The sequence below is a fragment of the Cetorhinus maximus genome, chromosome 11 (assembly GCF_964194155.1).
Source record: "Cetorhinus maximus chromosome 11, sCetMax3.hap1.1, whole genome shotgun sequence".
In the NCBI taxonomy this organism is placed as follows: domain Eukaryota; kingdom Metazoa; phylum Chordata; class Chondrichthyes; order Lamniformes; family Cetorhinidae; genus Cetorhinus; species Cetorhinus maximus.
In genome coordinates this window covers 50,431,016-50,455,175 of record NC_135889.1, presented here as the reverse complement: position 1 = coordinate 50,455,175, position 24,160 = coordinate 50,431,016, and the positions used below count along the sequence as shown (strand labels likewise).

Below are 24,160 nucleotides of genomic sequence, written 5' to 3'. Positions count from 1 at the left end.
GTTATCGGTTGGTTGGTTGAAAGGAACTCTGGAAAGATACACCACTGTCCTGACCCAAGGGGAAGAAAATAAGACCATAAGACATAGGAGCAGAAATTAGGCCATTCGGCCCATCAAGTCTGCTCCGCTATTCAATCATGGCTGAAAAGTTTCTCAACCCCATTCTCCCGCCTTCTCCCCGTAACCTTTGGTCCCCTTACCAATCAAGAACCTATCTATCTCCATCTTAAATACACTCAGTGACCTGGCCTCCACAGCCTTCTGTGGCAATGAATACCATAGATTCACCACTCTCTGGCTAAAGAAGTTTCTCCTCATCTCTGTTCTAAAAGGTCTTCCCTTTACTCTGAGGCTGTGCCCTCGGGTCCTAGTCTCTCCTACTAATGGAAAGATCTTCCCCACATCCACTCTATCCAGGCCTTTCAGTATTCTGTAAGTTTAAATCAGTTCCCCCCTCATCCTTCTAAACTCCATCGAGTATAGACCCAGAGTCCTCAAACATTCCTCATATATTAAGCCTTTCATTCCTGGGATCGTTCTCGTGAACCTCCTCTGGACCCTCTCCAGGGCCAGCACATCCTTCCTGAGATACGGGGCCCAAAATTGCTCACAATATTCTAAATGTGGTCTGACCAGAGCCTTATAAAGCCTCAGCAGCACATCCCTGCTTTTATATTCTAGTCCTCTCGAAATAAATGCCAACATTGCATTTGCCTTCCTAATTACCGCGTCAACCTGCAAGTTAACCTTAAGAGAATCCTGGACTAGGACTCCCAAGTCCCTTTGCACTCCAGATTTCTGAATTCTCTCCCCATTTAGAAAATAGTCTATGCCTCTATTCTTCCTACCAAAGTGCATGACCTCACACTTCCCCATGTTGTATTCCATCTGCCACTTCTTTGCCCATTCTCCTAACCTATCCAAATCCTTCTGCAGCCTCCCCGCCTCCTCAATACTACCTGTCCCTTCACCTATCTTTGTGTCATCTGCAAACTTAGCCAGGATGCCCTCAGTTCCTTCATCTAGATCATTAATGTATAAAGTGATAAGTTGTGGTCCCAACACTGACCCTTGTGGAACTCCACTAGTCACCGGCCGCCATCCTGAGAAGGACCCCCTTATCCCCACTCTCTGCCTCCTGCCAGACAGCCAATCTTCTATCCATGCTAGTTCCTTGCCTCTAACACCATGGGCTCTTATCTTACTGAGCAGCCTTCTGTGCGGCACCTTGTCAAAGGCCTTCTGGAAGTCCAAGTAGATAACATCCATTGGCTCTCCTTTGTCTAACCTACTTGTTACCTCCTCAAAGAATTCTAACAGATTTGTCAGGCATGACCTCCCCTTGATGAAACCATGCTGACTTTGCCCTATTTTATCATGCACTTCCAAGATTATCATGTGTGCCTTGCTGATGATAATTGTACCCATGAAACTCGAAGGTAAAAGCTCTTGTCGTATAGGACTTCTGCATAAAGAACAGCATCTTGTGGAACTGTGTAGCTGTGTAATGCCAGACATGCTGAAGGAAATGTTTGTGTTTGTGAACACCTTAAGGTTGGCGAGCAGGCCAGGAGTCCCGGCGAGAATTAGAAAAAGCATGAAACCTCATCCACGGGCGGGTTTTCATGTAGGTTTTTAAAAATATAATTAAATTGAATTTAAAAGTGATGGACATGTCCCAACTCATGTGACAGTGTCACATGAGGGGACATGTCAGGGAATTCTTTTTTTTCTATTTTTAACATTTTTTACTGTAGAGCCGATCTCTCTGAGGCAACACTTAGCCTCAGGGAGATGAATGTGCTCTTTCGTGCGCATGCGCGAAGGAGCGCACTCTCGGGTTTTGAGATTCCCCCCCGCCCGCATAGGGAGCGCATAGCGCTTCCGTGCGGACGTCACGCTGGGCGGGCCTAAATTGGCCCACCCATGTAAAATGGTGGCACGCTCCTGATCGGGGGTGCCGATCGGAGACGCACCTTCACGCGCCCGCTCTTGAACTTCCTCCCCAACGGGCGAGGGGGAAAATTCTGCCCATTGTCAAGACAAGAGTCAAATCAGGATCTGAGTCAAAAATCAAACTGTTATTTTTCATAACCTGCAACACAGAAACTGCTTTTCTGAAAATGGGTGATTATGGAAATGAAGATGTAATTCAGCATGCCCTTGTGAAGTTGGTGTAAGATTTGGGGCAGAGCAGAAGGAACATTACTTGACGTTAAAACTTGACAATCAACTAATAGAGATCTTGGTGTGAACACTGGTTTACAAATATACAAAAAAAATTCAACCTCCATTACTATCAGCCCTCACAATGACATGCAAAGAGAATTCATAAAATGTAAATATCATAGTTAGCATGTGATGATGCATGAGCCATTGGCTTTGAGAAGAGGCTCCAGCATTGAATTCAGTATTCAACAAGAATCGCTGGCATTGAAAAACAATTTGTTTATTGTATTTGGCTTGTTTTGCAACTTAAACGAGATTTATGTTTGATACACTATCAAATATGTGAACAACCTGAATAATATAGTGCGCAGTAACATGATATTTTAATTGAGGTCATGGAGTTGTCCCAGCAGGTTTAACCAGTGAGAAACAGAGTTCCAGGATTTTGACCCAGAGACAGTGAATGCACAGCAATATAGTTCCGAATCAGCATGGAGTGTGGCTTGCAGGGGAACTTGCAGGTGGCGGTGTTCCCATGTATCTGATGCCCTTGTCCTTCTAGGCGGTAGAGGTCCCAGGTTTAGAAAGTGCTGTCAAAAAAGCCTTGTTCAGTTGCTGCAGTGCATCTTGTAGATGGTACACACTGCTGCCACTGTGCAATGGTAATGGAGGGAGTGGATGCTGAAGGTGGTGGATGTGGTGCCAATCAAGCGGTTTGCTTTGTCCTGGATGGTGTTGAGCTTCTTGAGTATTGTTGAAGCACACTCGCACAGGCAAGTGGAGAGTATTCCATCACACTCCTGACTTCTGCTTTGTTGATGGTGACCAGGCTTTGGGGAGTCAGGAGATAAGTTACTCTCTGCAGAATTCCCAGTCTCTGACCTGCTCTTGCAGCAACCGTATTTATATGGCTAGTCCAGTTCAGCTTCGGGTCAATAGTAACCCCCAGGACGCTGATTGTGGGGGATTCAGCGATGGTAATGCCATTGAATGTTAAGGGGCGATGGTTGGATTCTCTCTTGTTGGAGGCAGACATTACCTGCACTTGTGTGGTATGAATGCCACTTGTCCGCCCAAGTCTGAATGTTGTCCAGGTCCTGCTGCATTTGAGCACAGACAGCTTCAGTATCTGAGGAATTGCAAATGGTGCCGAACACTGTGCAATCATCCGCAAACATCCCCACTTCTGATCATATGATGGAGGAAAGGTCATTGGTGAAGCAGCTGAAGATGGTTGGGCCTAGGACACCACCCTGAAGAACTCCTGAAGTGATGTCCAGGGACTGAGATGATTGGCCTCCGACAACGACAACCATCTTCCTTTGTGCCAGGTATGACTCCAAACAGTGGAAAGATTTTCCCCTGATTCCCATTGACTCCAGTTTTGCTACACTTGGTCAAATGATGCCTTAATGTCAAGGGCAGTCACTGTCACGTCACCTCTGGAGTTCAGCTCTTTTGTCCATGATTGGACTAAGGCTGTAATGAGGTCAGGAGCTGAGTGATCCTGGCGGAACCCAAACTGGGCATCAGTGAGCAGGTTGTTCCTAAGCAAGTGCCGCTTGATAGCACTGTTGATGACCCCTTCCATTACTTTACTGATGATCGAGAGTAGACTGATGGAGTGGTAATTGGCTGGGTTGGATTTGTCCTGCTATTTGTGTACAGAACATACCTGGGCAATTTTCCACACAGCCGGGAAGATGCCAGTCTTGTAGCTGTACTGGAACAGCTTGGCTAAGGGCATGGCAAGTCCTGGAGCACAAGTGTTCAGTAGTATTGCCGGAATATTGTCAGTGTCCATAGCCTTTGCAGTACCCAGTGCCTTCAGCTGTTTCTTGATATCATGTGGAGTGAATTGAATTGGCTGAAGACTGGCATCTGAGATGCTGGGACCTCAGCAGGACATCGAGATGGATTATCCACTCGTCACTTCTGTCTGAAGATTGTTGCGAATGCTCCAGCCATATCTTTTGCACTGATGTGCTGGGCTCCACCATCATTGACGATGGGGTTATTTGTGGAGCTTCCTCCTCCAGTGAGTTGTTTAATTGTCCACCACCATTCACAACTGGATCTGGCAGGACTGCAGAGCTTAGATCTGATCTGTTGGTTGTGGAATCGCTTAGCTCTGTCTATTGCTTGCTGCTTTCACTGTTGGCACGCAAGTAGTCCTGTGTTGTAGCTTCACCAGGTTGACACCTCCCTTTAGGTATGCCTGGTGTTGCTCCTGGCATGCCCCCTTGCACTCTTCATTGAACCAGGGCTGAACCCCCGGCTTGATGGTATTGGTAGAGTGGGGGATATGACAGGCCATGAGGTTACAGATTGTGATTGTGTATAATTCTGCTGCTGCTGTTGGCTCACAGTGCTTCATGGATGCCCAGTTTTGAGTTCCTAGATCTGTTTGAAATCTATCCCATTTAGCACGGTAGCAGTGCCACACAACACGATGGAGCATTATCTCAACGTGAAGACCCCATGAAGTCTCATGGCATCAGGTCAAACATGGGCAAGGAAACCTCCTGCTGATTACCATGTACCGCCCTCCCTCAGCTGATGAATCAGTGCTCCTCCATGTTGAACATCACTTGGAGGAAGCACTGAGGGTGACAAGGGCGCAGAATGTATTCTGGGTGGGGGACTTCAATGTCCATCACCGAGAGTGGCTAGGTAGCACCACTACTGACTCAGCTAGCCGAGACCTAAATGACATAGCTGCTAGACTGGGTCTGTGGCAGGTGGTAAGGGAATCAACAATTGGGAAAAACATACTTGACCTCATCCTCACAAACCTGCCTGCTGCAGATGCATCTGTCCATGACAGTATCAGTAGGAGCGACTACCACATAGTCCTTGTGGAGATGAAGTCCCGCCTTCACATTGAGGATACCCTCCATTGTGTTTTGTGGCACTACCACCGTGCTAAATGGGATAGATTTTGACCAGATCTAGCAATTCAAGACTGGGCAACCATGAGGCTCAGTAGGCCATCGGCAGCAGTGGAATTGTACTCAACCCCAATCTGTAACCTCATGGCCCGGCATATCCCCCACTCTACCATTACCATCAAGCCGGGGTTTCAGCCCTGGTTCAATGAAGAGTGCAGGAGGGCATGCCAGGAGTAGCACCAAGCATACCTAAAAATGAGGTGTCAACCTGGTGAAGCTATAACACAGGACTACTTGCTTGCCAAACAGCATAAGCAGCAAGTGTTAGACAGAGCTAAGCGATCCCACAACCAACAGATCAGATCTAAGCTCTGCAGTCCTGCCACATCCAGTCATGAACTGTGGTGGACAATTAAACAACTCACTGGAGGAGGAGGCTTCACAAATATCCCCATCTTCAATGATGGGGGAGCCCAGCAGTGCAAAAGATAAGGCTGAAGCATTCGCAACAATCTTCAGCCAGAAGTGCCGAGTGGATGATCCATCTTGGCCTCTTCTGGAGGTCCCTGGTATCACAGATGCCAGTCTTCAGCCAATTCGATTCACTCCACGTGATATCAAGAAATGGGTGAAGGCACTGGGTACTGTAAAGGTTATGGACCCTGACAATATTCCGGCAATAGTACTGAAGACTTATGCTCGAGAGCTTGCCGTACCCCTAGCCAAGCTGTTCCAGTACAGCTACAAGACTGGCTTCTTCCCGGCTGTGTGGAAAATTGTCCAGGTATGTCCTGTACACAAAAAGCAGGACAAATCCAACACAGTCAATTACCGCCACATCAGTCTACTCTCGATCATCAGTAAAGTAATGGAAGGGGTCATCAACAGTGCTATCAAGAGGCACTTGAACAACCTGCTCACTGATGTCCAGTTTGGGTTCAGCCAGGATCACTCAGCTCCTGACCTCATTACAGCCTTGGTTCAAACATGGACAAAAGAACTGAACTCCCGAGGTGAGGTGAGAGTCACTGCCCTTGACATCAAGGCCGCATTTGACCGAATGTGGCATCAAGGAGCCCTAGCAAAACTGGAGACAATGGGAATCAGGGGGAAAACTCTCCACTGGTTGGAGGCATACCTAGCACAAAGGAAGATTGATTGTGGTCAGTCGTCTCTGCTGCAGGACATCATGCAGAAGTTCCTCAGGGTAGTGTCCTAATCCCAACCATCTTCAGCTGCTTCATCAATGACCTTCCTTCCATCATAAAGTCAGAAGTGGGGATGCTCGCTGGTGAACTGCACAATGTTCAGCACCATTCACGACTCCTCAGATACTGAAGAAGTCCATGTCCAAATTCAGCAAGACCTGGACAATATCCAGGCATGGGCTGACAAGTGGCAAGTAACAATCGCGCCGTACAAGTGTCAGGCAATGACCATCTCCAACAAGAGAGAATCCAACCAGTGCCCCTTGACATTCAATGGCATTACCATCACTGAATTTCCCACTATCAACATCCTAGGGGTTAACATTGACCAGAAACTAAACTTGACCAGCCATATAAATACTGTGGCTACAAAAGCAGGTCAGAGGTTAGGGGTCGTGCGACGTGTAACTCACCTCCTGACTCCCAAAAGCCTGTCCACCATCTACAAGGCACAAGTCAGGAACGTGATGGAATACTCCCCACTTGTCAGGCTGAGTGCAGGTCCTACAACACTGAAGAAGCTGGACACCGTCCAGGACAAAGCATTCAGCTTGATTGGCACCACATCCACAAACATTCACTCCCTCCACCACCGATGCACAGTAGCAGCAGTGTGTACCATATACAAGGTGCACTGCAGGAATTCACCAAGCCTCCTTAGACAGCACCTTCCAAACCCACAACCACTACCACCTAGAAGGACAAGGGCATCAGATAGATGGGAACACCACCACCTGGAAGCTCCCCTCCAAGTCACTCACCATCCTGACTTGGAAATATATCGCCGTTCCTTCACTGTCGCTGGGTTCAAATCCTGGAACTTCCTTCCTAACTTCACTGTGGGTGTACACATGCCACATGGACTGCAGCGATTCAAGAAGGCAGCTCACCACCATCTTCTGAAGGGCAACTAGGGATAGGCAATAAATGCTGGCCCAGCCAGCAATGCCTACATCCTGTGAATTAATAAATAAATAAATAAAAAAGATGGGGCTTAATCTTTAGAAGGACTATGTGGTAGTCATTCCTACCAATACTACAATGGACAAATGCACCTACTACAGGTAGATTGGCAAGGATGAGGTTAAGTCGGCTTTTCCCTATTGTTGGTTCCCTCACCACCTGCCACAGACCCAGTCTAGCAGCTATATCCTTTTGGACTCTGCCAGCTCGGTCTGTAGTGGTGCTACCGAGCCACTCTTGGTGATGGACAGTGAAGTCCTCTACTCAGAGTACATTCTGTCTGCTTGCCACTCTCAGTGTTTCCTCCAAGTAGTGTTCAACATGAAAGAGCACTGATTCATCAGCTGGGGTGAGTTTGGGGGTGCGGTGGTTGTGCGATGGGTGGTAATCAGCAGGCGTTTTCCTTGCCATGTTTTACCTGATGCCTTGAGATTTCATGGGTTCCAAAGTCAATGTTAAGAACTCCCAGGGCAACTCCCTTCTGACTATATACCACTGTGCCGCCTCCTCTGGTTGGTCTGTGCTGTTGTTGTTACAGGACAAGGATGGTGATGGTGGTGTCTGGGACATAGTCATAGTCATGGAATCATATGTTACAGACAGTGTCAGGAGGTTGCTTGACTGGTCTGTGGGACAGCTCTCCCAATTTTAGCACAAGCCTCCCGATGTTCGTAAGGAGGACTTTGCAGGGTCAACAGGGCTGGGTGTGCCATTGTTGTTTCCAGTGCCTAAGTCGACGCTAGGTGATCTGTCTGGTTTCGTTCCTTTTTGTAGGCTTTGTAGTGGTTTGACACAACTGAGTGGCTTGCTAGGCCATTTCAAAGGGCATTTAAGAGTTGGTCTGGAGTTACATGTAGGCCAGGCCCGGCAAGGATGGCAGATTTCCTTCCCTAAAGGGCGTTAGTGAACCAGATGGGTTTTTAGAACAATTGATTCACAGTCACTATTACCGAGGCTAACTTGTTTTTTTTTAATTTCCAAATTTATTAACTGAATTTCAATTCCGTGGTTGGATTCACACCTCTGTCCCCAAAGCATTAGCCTGTGCCTGTGGATTACAAGTCTGGTGACATTACCACTACAACACACCACTGCCTTCCCCATATAGAGAAATTGTTTCTTATATTTCTTTAATTCTTACAAATTATACTAAGTAGTCAGCACTACACATTTACAATCATTTTTGAAGATGTTAAGTGATAAAATCATTTTGGAAGCCATAAACAAATTCAATGTTCAATGCGAAAGCAAGTGAAATACTGAATAGGTTTTATATTCATGAAATTCCATCTACTGCACAAATGCAATGCCATTCCTGAAAGTAATTTTAAAGAAAATTATTTGAATTTTTCACTTAACATTTATTTTCAGTATTCCCTGCTATAGATGACATTTTAACAAAAATGAATGCCAAAGTATGAACACAATCTTTCAATAAATTTTTGACTAATTTATGTTGCATTCATTTTATTATTATTTCATTTATATAAGTTATGCAAATATTCTATTAAAATAAAGCATATTTTCTATTTCTCCTTTCTCAGGCCTCTGTGCCAATATTTCATCCCCCATTAAGATATAAGGTAGCTGATCAGCTCAGTTGATTGGTAACTAAAGGTATATGAAAGCTCTTTAGATGACCCACACTACGGGTCAACGGAGAACGCATCCCTGCCAATCCTGGCTGCCCCACCGTCATTTAATGCTCAATAGGACATTAATTGGCTCAGGGGAAGACTTTCACCCCCATCCAGAATGGAGGTTTCACCTTAGTGAGCAGCTGGCCAATCCGATTGGCAGGCATCTCTGCAGTCCCATCAGCGGTAGCTTTGAGTGGGGGCCATTGCTGGGATTACAGGCAGTCCCTGAAGAAGCGGAACTAAGTCAGGGGTATTGGCGGGGCCTGGCTAGTAGGCCCCAGCGAGGTGGGTGAGAGGGGTGGGGGCACCAGGTTTGAGAGGCTGGGAGGGACGGTTAATGGGGGGGGGAGGGTTTCACCTTGTTGGGTGGTGCTTCTGATGAGTGCAGGGTTCTCCAAAGGAGGTCCTCCCTCACTTCCCCAAGAGCAGCTTGCCTAGTCAAAGCTGCCAGGCTACCCACCTGGCATGGGCCTCCCCATGCCAAATTAACGTAAAATTGGAGACAGATCATTGTGAGTTGTATGGGCCTGCCTCCTCTTCAAACTCAGCCGTGGGGGACTATAAAATTCCACCCTATGACTTTCTCTACCTCTCAACCCAGCCTTGGGCATTGCAAAGTTGAAGCGTTCACCAAGTGGACAAGCAATCTGCCAATCTGTGGTACAGTGCATTGCAGTTCCAATGAGTTACACCACTTTGTGACCCATATAATTTTGGAAATTCATTGCTTCACAATTTCCACCAAAGTAAACTACATTTCCTTTTAATGCTACAATCATTACTTCAAGAGTAGAATGTAGAAATGAGAGACAAGGGCATTGATTGCATTATTCCTATGTAGCTTATGTAGACAGTCAACAGGTGCTGTCTTTTTCACTTTTCAACTGCACAATTTTAAGAACATATACTGTTGCTTTGTTTATGGCGATATTTCAGAGTGCACTGCGTATGCTGAAGAACATTAATTCTAAACTGATGATTGCTGTCATTGTTGGTAACATGAAGGAACTGAAAATGATATTTTACTTGTGAAAATAATTCTCTGTGCAACTTTCTGTGAGGAACATGGGAACAGGATTAGACCATTTAGCAACTCGTGACTTCTGCCATTCCCTTAGATCATGCCTGATTTAAATCTTAATTCCATCTACTGCCTTGGCTCCCTCAATATCCTCATCTAACAAAAATCTATCAATCTCTGTTCTGAAATTATCATTTAACCTAAAGCCAACAATTTTTGGGGTGGGTGAGAGGAGAGAGTACCAGATTTCCAATACGTTTTGCATGAGGGACTGCTTTGGGACATCACACCCTGAACAACTGAGCTCCAATTTTAAGGTTATGCCCCCTTGTTCTGGACTTCACAACCAGAGGGAAAAGTTTAACTTTACTCACTTAATCACCCTAAATACTTCAGTTACATCACCACATAATACTCCATATAGAAGGGAATATAAAGCTAGTGCATGTTAAAGATAGTCTGAACATCATAGGTGTGGTTGATTTCAGCTATGCATTGACACTATTTTAGTGTAATCATCTGTCAACTAAACCTCGAGGTATTACAGAAAAGGGTATACCAGAGAGTGACTCTGATTCATGGAAATGCGCTTAAGGCTTGAATAGCTTTTGTGATTATCTCGCGTCATTTCTCTGTAATTTCACCAGGATTAACTGCTTATATCTTAGAGTTCAGTGAAACTACTAGTTTTTGCCCTTTCACTGTCATAATTTATAGAGATAGATCTCAGTATATTCCACCAATGTTGGTGTTCCAAAGTTTTAATCCCCTTCTGGAAAGTTTGGGAACTTGCAGAGTGGAACAGGAACTGAGCCTGTCAGGCCCTGATAATTGGAACTGGCCAGTGGTGATGATGGAGTCTTGGGAGCAGGCATTGCCGGTATTGGCCTCTGCCTAGGAAGCCACTGGGAGACTGCCAATCTTCCCACATGGCAGGGGAGGCTGTCTTAATGTCTGTAAAATGCCAGCAGTGGGAAGGGATGGGGTAGTGGCCATTAATTGGCCAATTAGTTAGTTTAATTGGCCACCCACCTCTGGTTGGCAGACAGTCTGGTAGCACAGTACTTTGGTAAATCAATATGCTACACCATGAAGTAGGTAGCCATATAGCTGCACCATGGCTTTCCCAGCAGTGACAGTTACAATGACAGCTAACCAGAGGAAAAGACGTCAGAGGAATGGAAAAATCAACTGGCAGGTCAATTCATGTTGCTCTTTCATTACTGCTGGTGGCCAGGTACAGAATGGCGTCTGCAAAGGCAGAGAAACTGGTTTTTTGCCTGTCCTTTCAACTGTGGGGAAGTGGGCATTGGTGTAAGTCAAGAAAATGAACCACATATTTTTAAAAATGAGGTGGGGTGGTACGGGGCAATATTTAAAGTGGTATCACATTCAGGCTATCGTGGTTGTAATCTGGGAAAAATGCGATAGTGCATGTGAGGACATAAGAAGTAGAATATTATTCATACCAATCACTTCTGGAAAGTGTATGCTTGGAGATTGTAGTTAACTTTTACACATTGATATAAGAATCAGAAGAATTAATCATATGGTGCACCCCTGAATGAGTTTGCCAAGACGTCAATATGACATTTAAACAGTTTTCACAGCAGGTTGCAGCCCGAGCTGAGCTGCTGCTGAAGCATAACTAGCAGACTAAAGCGAAACAAAATAAAGCATCTTGGCTCCAATGTTCCTTGAGACCTGTGACGGACTTGGATGGACAAGGATAAGCGATAGTGGGAAATGGGTAGGAGCAGTAATGCTGAGGCTCCACCATGAAGAAAATGTCATAAGAATTTCCTCATCCTCGTAGCTACCTCCCCTTGCAGCATGGAATTGAAGGAGCGTTGGTGCCAGAATTCCCACCTCTCCAGCCTCCTGTGTCTCAGACACTAGCTAGTTGCTATTATTCAATACAACAGAACAGTAGAAGAGCCATCAACTTTACTTTGACACTGAATTAGCAGCTGTACTGCTGGTTTCTCCTGAAAATGGTTGTCCAAAGCCATAATTTCTGTATTCCTTCCTTCCACAATTGAAGAGCGCCCAAGACACGTCAATATTGGCACAGACACCAGCTGTATGCATTTCAGTTGTCTGAATCCCAGAAACTCTGATGGAGAGGCAGTTACAAGTGGCCAACTAAAGTGTAATGAATGAACAACCAGAAAACAAAGAAAAATTTTGACCATGAATTTCCCTTTGGCATATATCAGACTAGGAGAGTAGTCTAGACAGGCAAAAACAGCCAATGGCAGGAAATGAGATGAGTCTTCAGCCTGACTAAAAGAGCATGGAAGGACACACCCCTCTGGAGGTCCACTGTTCATAGTTACAGTGGTAGGTTAGAATCATGGAATTTTGGCCTGTGAAGAGCTTGCTTTTGCTTGGCAAGTAAAAGTAATCATGAAGAAACTTTGAACAGTGAGTCTTGGTAAAAGATACACGTTTATGGTTGGCTTGAAGCACACCCAGACCTGGCATCCATTGGAAGAAAAAGCACCATCTCTAAAAGTGGCAGGAAAACATCCGTGCAATGCTGTTGAACTGTTGATTGTTTTTTTTGTAACCACCATTGGGAATACTGCAGTAATTGGTTAGCAAATTGTGGAGAGGCAGCTGGAAGACAAGCTGGAGAAGGAGCATAGAGGACATCAGGAAACCCATCACAGTTGTTACAAACTATCCCAAAGCAAGCTGCAGCCCATCAAAATGAAACCACATAAACTTCACAAGGCAGCAGTACCTTATATTGCTTAGACTTAAACAATACATTGGACAAATTCTGCCACCCATTTCACAGTGAACTTGAAACACAGTCAATTATCAGCTCTGCAGTTTCAAGTGAAAGTAAAGGTCGATAACACCATAAATATTTACAGCACACACAGGAAACATACTCAATTGTAATTTGCTGTAGCTAGGAATCTAACAGCATCTGCCATCGGTTAGACTTGCCCTTGCAAGTTTAGATATTTACATTTTTTCTGTAACATTGCTGAATGTGTGACCTGATGATGTCTCAGCGAGGCAAGCCAGGCATCTGGGGCCTAAATGAACAGAGCAAGCAACTGTGAATTTCCTTAACCAATCAGATTGAAGAAGGATTGTGAAATGAGCAGCACAAAGACTGGGAAGGAAGTGCAAGGTAGGGTGGATGAATGTGAGGTGCATCTTAATCTCCATTTTAATTTCCTTTTTATGTCAGAGAAAAATGGTGCGCACTGCACTGAGAAAAGACTAACACATGTTCAATTGCAAGCAGCTATCATTGAACTCACTTTGTTTCCGCCTCCCCAACAGAGAGGACAGCAGAGAGGGCTCTACACTACACTCCTTACTCACTTACTGATTAAAATGTAAAATGTATATGTACATAATTTTCCAAAATTCAATATAAACCATCATCGACAATGTCTGACCTTAAAATGTTTGACTGTAATCACAACTAAAACATATATATGTGTGTGTGTGTGTGTGAGACCAAAATTACCAGATTAATTTATATGTAAATAAAAAGAATGTTTTTCCTTAAAATAATTGTATATTTAACAAAAATATCATTTGACAAGAAATAATGAAAATAACAACCTTTTCTTCTTTCCTACCTACTTTCAATTAGCCCATCTGGCTTCTTTCTCTTCCTGTTTTGGTATCTTCTTCCATTTCCATTCGCTTGACTCTGCTCTCTCAACATCTTTGACTGTGTTAAACATAGATTTTGATTTTGACTACCAACACCACTTAATGGTTGGGACTGTGGATTGATTGATTAGATGTAGTCAAACATCCTGGCTTACTTTGCGCTACCAGTGGATCCTGTGATACCGTCAAACTTTCAGTTCCTTTGTCACTTCCACTTTCTTTCTGACTTTCACTTCGAACTGTAGAAGTAATTTGGACTTTGGGAGGGTTATCATACTCTCCTTTCATCAGATTTCTTCTTTCAAGCAAATGATCTACATGGCACTGATGGAGTCTCTCTCCAATCTTCACTAGATATGTGAAGGCACCTAGTCTCTTTATAACTCAAATCATATACTTCTCCTTATTCCTTGGTGGTTTTTCATCATAACATTCTGACCAGCACTGAACCCTCTAATTTTTATGCCTGGTGTATCATTACTCGTTTTCACTTTGTCTTGTTTTTCTCTTACTTTGCTATTGGCATAAGGCTTAGCAAACTAAAGCTTGTCCTAGGACCGTGTTTAAACACTAACTCATAAGGTGAGCAATGTGTTGTAGACCCTGGGGTTTTTCAGTAAGAGAACAGAGAATTGTCTAGCCTGTGTCAAAGAGAAACATGGAAATTACAACCTAGCTTGTCACCTTGCAAACACTTCTGCAAAGACCTCATCAGAATCTTCCTGTAGCCCCATTCGATGTTAGGTGATATGGTGATACTAGAGTGTGTTTGATTCCATTCTCACTCAGAAATATTGCAAACTCTTCTGAGATAAATTGTCGACCATTATCTGACTGCAACATCTCTGGCAAACAATAAATTGCAAACAACTTCTCAAAACCTTAACAGTTTTGGCACTTGTGTATTAAGCATAGGTTTAACATTTATCTGCTTGCTATAGCTATTGACCAAAACAAGGTACTCTTTCCCTTCCACTTCAAAGTAATTAAAATGCACTTGTTGCCAATGTTTTTGTGTGTTTGACCATGGAATCAAAGGAACCTTGGTTGGATCATTTCTCATTCTGAGACACGCTTCACAGCTTTTTGTGTGCTCTTCAATATCTCTAACTACCTTTGGATACCAAAAATAGCTTCTTGCCACTGCTTAGCCTTGCACTGCTCTGGCTTAGCCTTGCAAAATGTCAGCTGTACATTGCTCTTTATCTTGACTTCATCCTTGTGATGTTGAATTTTATCATTTGGTCTTCCTTGGTCAAAGACCTCATTGTGCTCTCTTAGCACTTCCTCAGTGGCAGACGTACTCTTACTGATCCCTCCTGTAAATAACTAAGCCCAGTTTAACCGTATCTTCTTAAGTGAACTCCTTCCCATCAGGGAAACGTGGTTTCATCCTACTACTACCAAAGGCAAGTAATAAGATGCATCATCTTATTCCACCCCAACACTAACTTCATCTAACACTGAAATACTGTTATTGGAATAACTAATCAGTTTCACACCAGTTTTGCATAAGGCGATGTGACTTAGGAACTTCTTGTTCCCTCCTTCTGAGATAACAGACACGACTGCAGCTGTATCAAAGATGAAAGTCAGTTACGAATCTCTGATTTTCATTTTACTGTGGGTACTGGAATTATACCTTCAGCCCTATTACTGTCATCCTCCATGTGCTGCTTTTCTTGCTCCGAACTTCATCAACTTCTGTTTCCATATCTATCATATGTGCATTCGAGGCCTTCCAGGCTCCTGTACAAGCTTTAGATCCATGACGACCTTAATCTGGTGCATGGCTGTGACCTGGAGCTTGGCCGCAAACTGGAGCGTTATTTTTTCTTCTACTCCTGCATGCTGTCTGTATATGATTGACTTTCCCACAGCCATAGCACTTTAATTGGAAATGGGGGCATTTTGATGGTTGGTGGTTACCACGGCAACAGTATTATCTAAATCTCTGAGACTGTGAACTTGGCTGCTGTGGCCAGGATCCTGCTGAAATCCGATGGAGCTCCCCTGCCAGCTCAGGAAAGGAGCTCCCTTGTAATCTGCAACTATCTCTTTCTGCCATTTGCATTGCGGTGGCCTCACTGCGGGGCTCCTTTCATGCCAGCCTATTGCCTTTATTCAAAAGCTTGGCCTGGGCTTTATTTCTTTAGGCCTCCTATGAAAGTGTCTTGAAGGTTGATTTCGAAGTTCGGGCCACACCTACAGTGGTGAGAGAGTTTCTTCATCTACCACTTGGCAACTGCTTCCTTTGATGGAATGCAACTCTCAGTGCAATTTCATTACTAGTAGTGCCATAATCTCACTAATGTCAGTATATTCTGTCGTCCAGGGTCTCGTGGGCAATACTGATTGTATCATCATCATCAGCACCTGGTGAGGAAAACCTTTACTTTATCCTCATTTCCTATTTTATTCACTTTCAGCAAATGTGTAACCTTCCTTTTCAATTATATCAGTCCTAATTGTTGGGGTTGAATTTCCCATTGTGCCCAAAAATGCTTCAGTGGCGTTTTTTTTCAATTACATACTGTGCTGACTCACCAAGCTGTTCATGTGCACACAAAACCATCTTCTAAATTACTCATGCTTCCAAAGTTCAACTTTAGAAGTTCCAGAAAGTGTGCCACAATATTCCCCAGTTGTTAATTTCTCAAATGAAATGTAAAAGAAAATTCGATCCCATCCTTGTTGCCATCTCTCTGTTGTGTACTACACTGATAAAAGACTAATAACTCAACTGCAGACAGCCATTATTGAATTAACTTTATTCACAACTCTCCAAAATGGAGGACAGCATAGATGACTCTACACTACAAAATATCTTTATATATAAAAGTGATTTGTCTGTCTGTTTGCTTGTTGGCAAACTCCTCTGAGGTCCTTGGGAAAATCTCAACCAAACTTGGTAGGATGATACCTTGAATCAAGGGGCATGTCATAGGGGAGTTGGCATCTAACCAGCCCCACTTGGAGGCTTTGGCCTCCTAGCAGGGGTACCATGGCCCCACCACACTCTGTCTCCACTGACACCATAATTCAGACATGCGTTAACCAACCTTAACCATACATTCCAAGCAAGCACCAGGTGCAAGGTTTCATTGACTGCATGCACGTGGCCATCAAGGCTCCCACAAAACAGTCGGTGACCTTCATTAGCGGGTCTCTTGAATGGTTGTACAGTCAAATGTGCTTGAGTCATTGGCGTGTTAAAGTAATGTACCTGCACGGTAGCCCCTCTGTTCTGATGTAAATAACCTGTTACTCCAGGCTGTTTCTGTCATCAGGACTTTGCTGCTCTGTGGACACATTTAGCAAACTCCATCTGGTTTAAATATTGCAATGAATTGTGAGATGTTCCATTCCACCAATGCGCAAATGGTCTGCAACCACCCAAGGAATCCTTCAGGTATCTGCACAGTTCCCAGAAAACAGCCACGACACCTAAAGACTAACGCATTCCCAGGTGCCACGGCTTTTTCTGGTCCCCCCGTTTGCCTTCGTGGATGGATTCTTGGGGATAAGGGTGGCCCATTGTAAACATGGCTACTCAAGCTTGTGAGGAACCCATGCCTTGCAGCAGACAAGAGATACTATACCTGCCATGGATTCATGCAAGCGACCATCAAGCAGTTCATTGGGCTGCTGAAAATGAGATTTTGATGCCTCAGTTGACCTGGTGGAGTCCTCCTGTTTGCCCAGTGAGGGTGATGTGTATTGTGGTGGTCTACTGTGCTCTAAGCAATCTAGAACTGCAGAGGGGTGGCCTTGCATCAAGAGAACACGACTGATCGCCAGTCTCCATTTGACAAGGTGGATTTGGGGGAATGGGCTGGCAGCACACAAAAATGAGGAAGCTCTTGAAAAGGAGGCAAGGGGCATTGAAAGACTTACTAGGGAGGCTCGGGAAAATGTAATACATACCTGATTCCTGCAACCATGATACCCCTTCCTAGTGAACTCAATAAAGACTCACCTTGATGTATACTGCCTGTCATTTCCTTCTAGTTGAATTCCAGCACTGAATGCCCAGCTTACTACCAAACTTACCTTAAAGGGTAAACAAATGAGGCCAGGACTCACATTGGCAGCCGATTGAGGGAGCAAAGGTGAAGGTGGCATCTGCCAAGGCATGAAGGAAAGCATGAGAGATTTTCCACAATGAAAGTCATGTCCCTTTATCTAAAGTCTCTCAACAACCAATAACAAAGGCAATTTTTTAATATCTGTGAGACTCCACGGGGTGCTGCCCTAATCCCACATCTGAGGTGGAGACAGGATGACTATGGCAGCTGTCCTCTGGCAGCCTGATGCCTAGAGGGTCCCAGCTGGCTGATGGGCTCCTGCACACAAACCTCCACATTTGTCACCGCCAGAGGAGCTGGGCACTCCTTTTTAATTCATCCTTGGGACGTGAGAGGGATTAGCAAGGCCAGCATTTATTGCCCATCCCGAACTGTTCTTGAATTGAGTGCGTTGCTAGGCCATTTCAGAGGGCAGTTAAGAGTCAACCACATTGCTGAGAGTCTGGATTCACACACAAGCCAGACCAGGTAAGATTGTCAGATCCCCTACCCTGAAGGATATTAGTGAACCAATTGGGTTTTTGATGACAATTATTAATGAGACTAACATTTTATTTCAGTGTTATTAACTAAGTGAATTCACTTTCCTCCCAGCTGCCATAGTGGGATTCAAGCTCATGTCTCTGAAGCATTAGTCCAGGCCTCTGAATTACTAGTCCAGTAACATTGCCACTATGTTACCATCCCCATGGATCACTGGCAGATGGGCTGAGGAGCCATTGTCTACACCTGAAGCACCCTGAGAGGAGCCCCCAGATGTGGAGGGCAGGCACTTTTCATCTCTTTCAAGGCTCACTTGAACCTCCTTGCTGATCAGAGAAGGATGAGGACCTGCTGGAGTCTCCAAGTGCCTCAACCCCCTCTTGTTTGCCGCTCACTGTGGTGAATTCAGGGACAAGGCAAAGGTATGCACTTATACACATATTTGCAGGATCTGGCTGCCCATGAGGGTTGCCAATCTCTCAATGGAGGAAGACATATGCCCACATGTTTGAGATATGGCAGTACTCATAGCCTGGATGGATTCCTCCATCATCAGCTCATTGTTGCACATTGTCTCTGACAAGTTTGTCAGATGTTCTGTAAGATCTCGCTGCAACCGCAGCTTTTTCTTTGTTGCTAACATCAATGCTTCATTGTCCAGCTTGGTCTCAGAATGGGTAGGACCTCCCACTGTCCTCCATCTGTCAGTGCCCTCACCTGTCGCTGCCTCCATCAGCTACCTGGGGAGGTGTGTGGTGCTCTCAACAGTTTGTGAGTCAGAATCTAAACCCGAATGACAATATCTACACTGGTGGCAGGTACTGAGGAATGATAGGGAGTACAACAGCAACAGCAGAGGGGGAGCCCATCAGCAACAGCAGAGGGGGAGGCCATCAGCAACAGCAGAGGGGGAGTCCATCAGCAACAGAGGCAGAGGGGGAGCCCATCAGCAACAGAGGCAGAGGGGGAGTCCATCAGCAACAGAGGCAGAGCTGGAGGTGGTTGGGGTGGGGGGGCTCCAGTTGCACTCAGGTTTCCATGCAGGGCTGGCAATGTTTTAAATATGGCACCAACACCTGCATCTTTGTCACCCATCTCCATCCAGCGACAAGACAGGCCTTGTGCCTGTCATGCCAACTGGCACATGATTGCAGTTGGCCTGCCGCATTCATCATGTGCAATGATGGGACCCATGGTGGGCTGGTAAAACTCAGCCCATGTTGACTGAATAGCATATTGTCTCAGTTAATAAAAGCAAAGTACATTAAAATAGAGCACAACAGCCATATTTATTCCGCCTCTCATTGGCTACCTTGTACTATCACACCATAGATAATACAATAAGAAAATATGCATTACTTTCTCTACAAGCCTTTTTTGTTATACATTTGGTCACCTTGATCTGTGAGCATCATTTAATTTAAATTGCAACATACTTTTAGATTTCTTGTGCGTATACATCTATGGTTTGCATATGAAACATTTGTTTAAACAGTTACAACATTACTATGAAACCCAAAATAATTTCTTCTTCATGTCCCTTCATAATATCAATAATGTTGGCTAACTGTTGTAAACCTATTCAATGTTATGGAACTTTGCCTTTATTTCTTTCCGAATTCTTATAATGGGAGATTGATTGGGGTTGTTCTTTGTGACCACATTCCCCTAACACCACCAAACTACTATTGCTTTGAATCAGTGCCATCCTGTAATATTACAAGTCCCTTGTTGCTAAAATGAGTTTTGTTGTCAGTGGCACTCGGCTATTGTGTTAGAGCTCGGATTCCTTTAGGGCACAGCTATGTTATAGATTTCCTCACTATTTAAGCTAGTTCAGCAGTTCCTTTGCTGCTTAAGATGAGTGAAGAGACTGTTTTGCAGCTGTGTCCTGATTGGATGCTTACAGCGTAGATTTGCTGTTCTTGTAACTGGCTCCAGAAGCTGTTCTGGCAATGCACATTTGCAAGTTCATATCGAAACACTTGAAATGGACAATAATCAAGAAAAAAAATCACGGCAGAGAAAACGTAGCTGTAACACTTGATACGTAGACACCAAAAATATTCTTAGCGCACATCATGAAAACGAATTTATTATTTCATAACCTAATATTGGCGTATATCATTATAGTTGGTCATTAAAATCAACCTGAATGTCACTTTGGTGAAACCAATGTATTGTGTAGTTTATTTTAATGCTTCAACTATTCAGGCTTGTGTGAACTGAAGTGAAAACACTCTATAACTGCTGATCATGATACATCCTAAATCATAATGTGATTTGATGCACAATAAAACCAAGCAGAACTTTCTTAACTATAATATGAACCTAACAGTGACTATCTTGAGTGAGGTTTCCCTATAGCTTTACCATTATCACATCTCCTCTCAGATCAATCATTTGAACAAATACCCAGCAAAAACAAATTACTCTAATATCCATCAGATGAAAATTGAATTTAACCCATTAGAGAAGAGATACCTCCCCTGAGTTTTTCACTCGTCATTTTCCAATGAAACCACAGCTAACATTAGACAAGCAAATTGTCCTCTGCATTTGACAACTGCATTTTCTGCCCCTATTTGTGTCAGAAAATGATAAATGTATTGTTCCTAACTGTTAGGCAGAGGGACCTGGGAGATTGGCAGACCTATATTAATCTCGAGCAGGAATTCTCCACTCCATTGGCGGATACTCCTTTATTAACTCCCATTTGATTGGGGGTCTGTTATGATTATCTTGAAGTCACAGGGGAAGACCATTGAAATGGCTTCTACACTTCCATTTCACTTTGTAAGAGAGAGAGTTATTGTGCTTTTTCTAATTAATGTTATGTATGGACATATTTTTGCACATAACCAAAATGCTCACAATGCAAGAGAATACTTTGAGGAAGTAGGAAATAAACAGGTAAGGCCAAAAAGCTGCCTTCTTTACTGATTCACACTGCACACCTACTAAACTCTGGAAATATACATTTTGATGATTAAAGTAGATATATACACACTATAGTAAAGCTAAATAACATAATCACGCATGACCCCGGTTTAGTGGGTAGTATCTATATATAGATGGTTCAAGAGCTTAAAAAATTGTATTCCATGTTTTAAGCACTTGGGTTAATTGCTACTTTCACAACTGTACTCAAGATATGGTTCTCAAGATATTTGTGAGTTCACTGTTGTACAATTTTTCCATGTTGTGGGACAATTTGACTTTACACTTTGGTCGGATGAAGTTGTCATTCATTTATCTACAAATTTTGCTGGATTATGTCAATGACTAAGTTTGTACCTAAGAGACAGATGTCTGACCACACAAAGTGAAGCTTGTACAGTCACAAAACATTAGATGTTATAATTTTCAGAGCTTTATAACTGGCAAACTATATGATCATTACCATTTGCAAATTTAAACATGCTCAGTATGGTAGCCTGAACTCTCTCAATCTTCTCCTCATTTACAGCACTCAGTATACAACAGTTCAAATACATCTTTATTTTATATAGCATTTGTATGTGATTTCCCTGGGAGCAGAGAAAAATGTGCCAGAGTTTATTGAGTATAAGTTTTGAATTTTGCTGACAAACAAATAGTAACAAAAAATAAATTCATATCGGAAACTGTAGTGAAACAAAATCATTTGAAAGCTAAATCCTTTGTGTCCATAATGCAACACATAATGGCCTGGAATTTGTTGTGGATATAACAGTGAGGCTGTTTGTGCTTGCTATTATTACTATGTAAAACTGACAGAAGCTTTTGGCATCTAAATATGTGCAGTTAAATGCAGAAATCTGCATCATGCAACATTTGACTGAGTGTGGCATCAAGTTGCCTGAATAAAATTGAAGTCAGTGGGAATTGGGGGAAACTCCTCACTAGCTCAAGTCATACCTAGCACAAAGGAAGATGGCTGTGGTTGTTGGAGGTCAATCATCACAATCCCAGGACATCACTGCAGAAGTTCCACAGGGTAGTATTCAAGGTCTAACCATCTTCAGCTGCTTCATCAATTACCTTCTTTCCATCATAAGGTCAGAAGTGGGGATGTTCACCAATGATTGCACAATTTTCAACACCATTTGCCACACCACAGGCGCTGAAGCAGACCGTGCCCATGTGCAACAAGAGCTGGACAGTATTCAGGCTTGGGTTGAGAAGCTGTAAATAACATTCATGCCACACAAGTGCCAGACAATGACCATATCCAACAAGAGAGAATCTAATCCTCTCCCTTTGACGTTCAATGGCATTATAGCTGAATCCTCCATCATTAACACCTTTGGGTTACCATTGACAGAAACTTTAATAGACCAGCTATATAAATACTGTGGCTACAAGAGAAGGTCAGAGGCTGGGAATTTGGCAGCGAGTAACCCACCTCCTGACTCCTCAAAGCCTGTCCACCATTTAATAGACATAAGTCAGGACTGTGATTGAACACTCCCGACTTGCCTGGATAAGTGCAGCCCCAACAACACTCAAGAGGCTCAACACCATCAAGGACAAAACATCCCACTAGATTGGCACCCCACCCATCACAATGAACATTCATTCCCTCCACCATTATCACATAGTGGCAGCAGTGTGAACCATCTAAAAGATGCATTGTAGCATCTCGTCAATGCTCCTTCGACAGCAATTTCCAAACCTGAGACCTCTACCATCTAGAAGAACAAGGAGAGCAGGCACATGGGAACACCACCATCTCTCCAACTCATAAACAATCCTCATCTTGAAGTATATTGCTAGGTTACTTCACTGTTACTGGGTCAAAATCCTGGAATTTGCTACCTAGCAGCATTGTGGATGTACCTCCACCACAAGGACTGCAGAGGTTCAAGAAGGTGGCTCACCATGAGCGTCTCAACGCCAGTTAGGGATTAGAGATAAATGCTGACATTGCCAGTGATTTTCAGACTCTATGAAGGATTAAATAAAAGTGATATTCTGCTCCTCCCAGGATATGCTGCTGTAGTCTTCGCTGATGGAATCATTTAGAAATCATTAATTTGTCAATTTAATTACTTACTCGTCCTATGCAAAGGAACAACGATAAACTTAAGTCCTGTGGCATTATGAGTAATTGAATTTTTAACGGCATACTAAACCGTTATTATTGCTGAACAGCTACTCTGGCACTGAAAACATTTACAAATGGGAAGTCTCATTCCCTTAGAAGAACATTTAACAATTGCAGACCTCAAAATCTGGGTCATTGTAAAGCTTACATGCTCCAGAATTCAGTTTTTCCTAGATGATCTGATAATATAGCAAACATATTGCCTGCATTTCCCCAATAGACAAGCAATGCTATAACTTATCAACTTATACACATGGTGTATTAGAATTGATGTAGTGAGAGAGGTTTTACCACTAATTTTACTTTTGTTTTCTGTGTTCATTTAGACAAAGCCTTTAAGCTAAAATTGGAATCTACATATTTCTCACTGATGAGACAAATAATAATAGAGCAAAGACGAGGTACTGCAGATGTAGAAAGTTTGAAATAAAAAGCTAGAAATACTTAGCCCCAGTCTGGTGGCTCCTGTGGAAAAAATAAAAAGGTTAGTTCTGATGAATGGTCATCGACCTGAATTGCCAACTCTTCTCCTTAGACCTGCTGAGTATTCCCTGTTTTAATTAGTAATAACCAAGGGCTGAATGGTCAGTAAATTTAACACCTAATTCTTCTGTCAGGAATTTTCATGATGCTAGCTAATCTGAAGGTTTGAGAGGCAGCTTAACTGATATATAAAAGGTGAAGGTGTATGTGTAGGGAGCATTTGCCATTAAATGTCTTTATTCTTTGTGCCTCCTGTAGTCACAATTCAAGCCTTTTAGTGTTAACCAGATAGGATTGAATTTTTCAAAGAAATGGGTGTGACCAATTATGACCACGATATCAAACACTGAAAACAAATCTAGATGTCAAAATTATACAACATTATAATGGTTATAATGGGTGCAACATTATACTGAAAACCTTTTTTGTGTTATCCAGAGAAGAGTAGCACGCAACATCAGACAGTAATCTAAGTGT

The 24,160-nt window shown here is 43.4% G+C and overlaps 1 protein-coding gene and 1 pseudogene across 2 annotated transcripts in view; both read left to right on the top strand.

Moving 5' to 3' along the window:
* znf804a (zinc finger protein 804A) overlaps positions 1–24,160 on the top strand; it is a 358,009-nt gene that overhangs the window by 118,034 nt on the left and 215,815 nt on the right. The gene's annotated exons all lie outside the window — the stretch shown is intronic.
* Positions 16,633–16,853, top strand: LOC144687015 (small nucleolar RNA SNORA53; annotated as a pseudogene).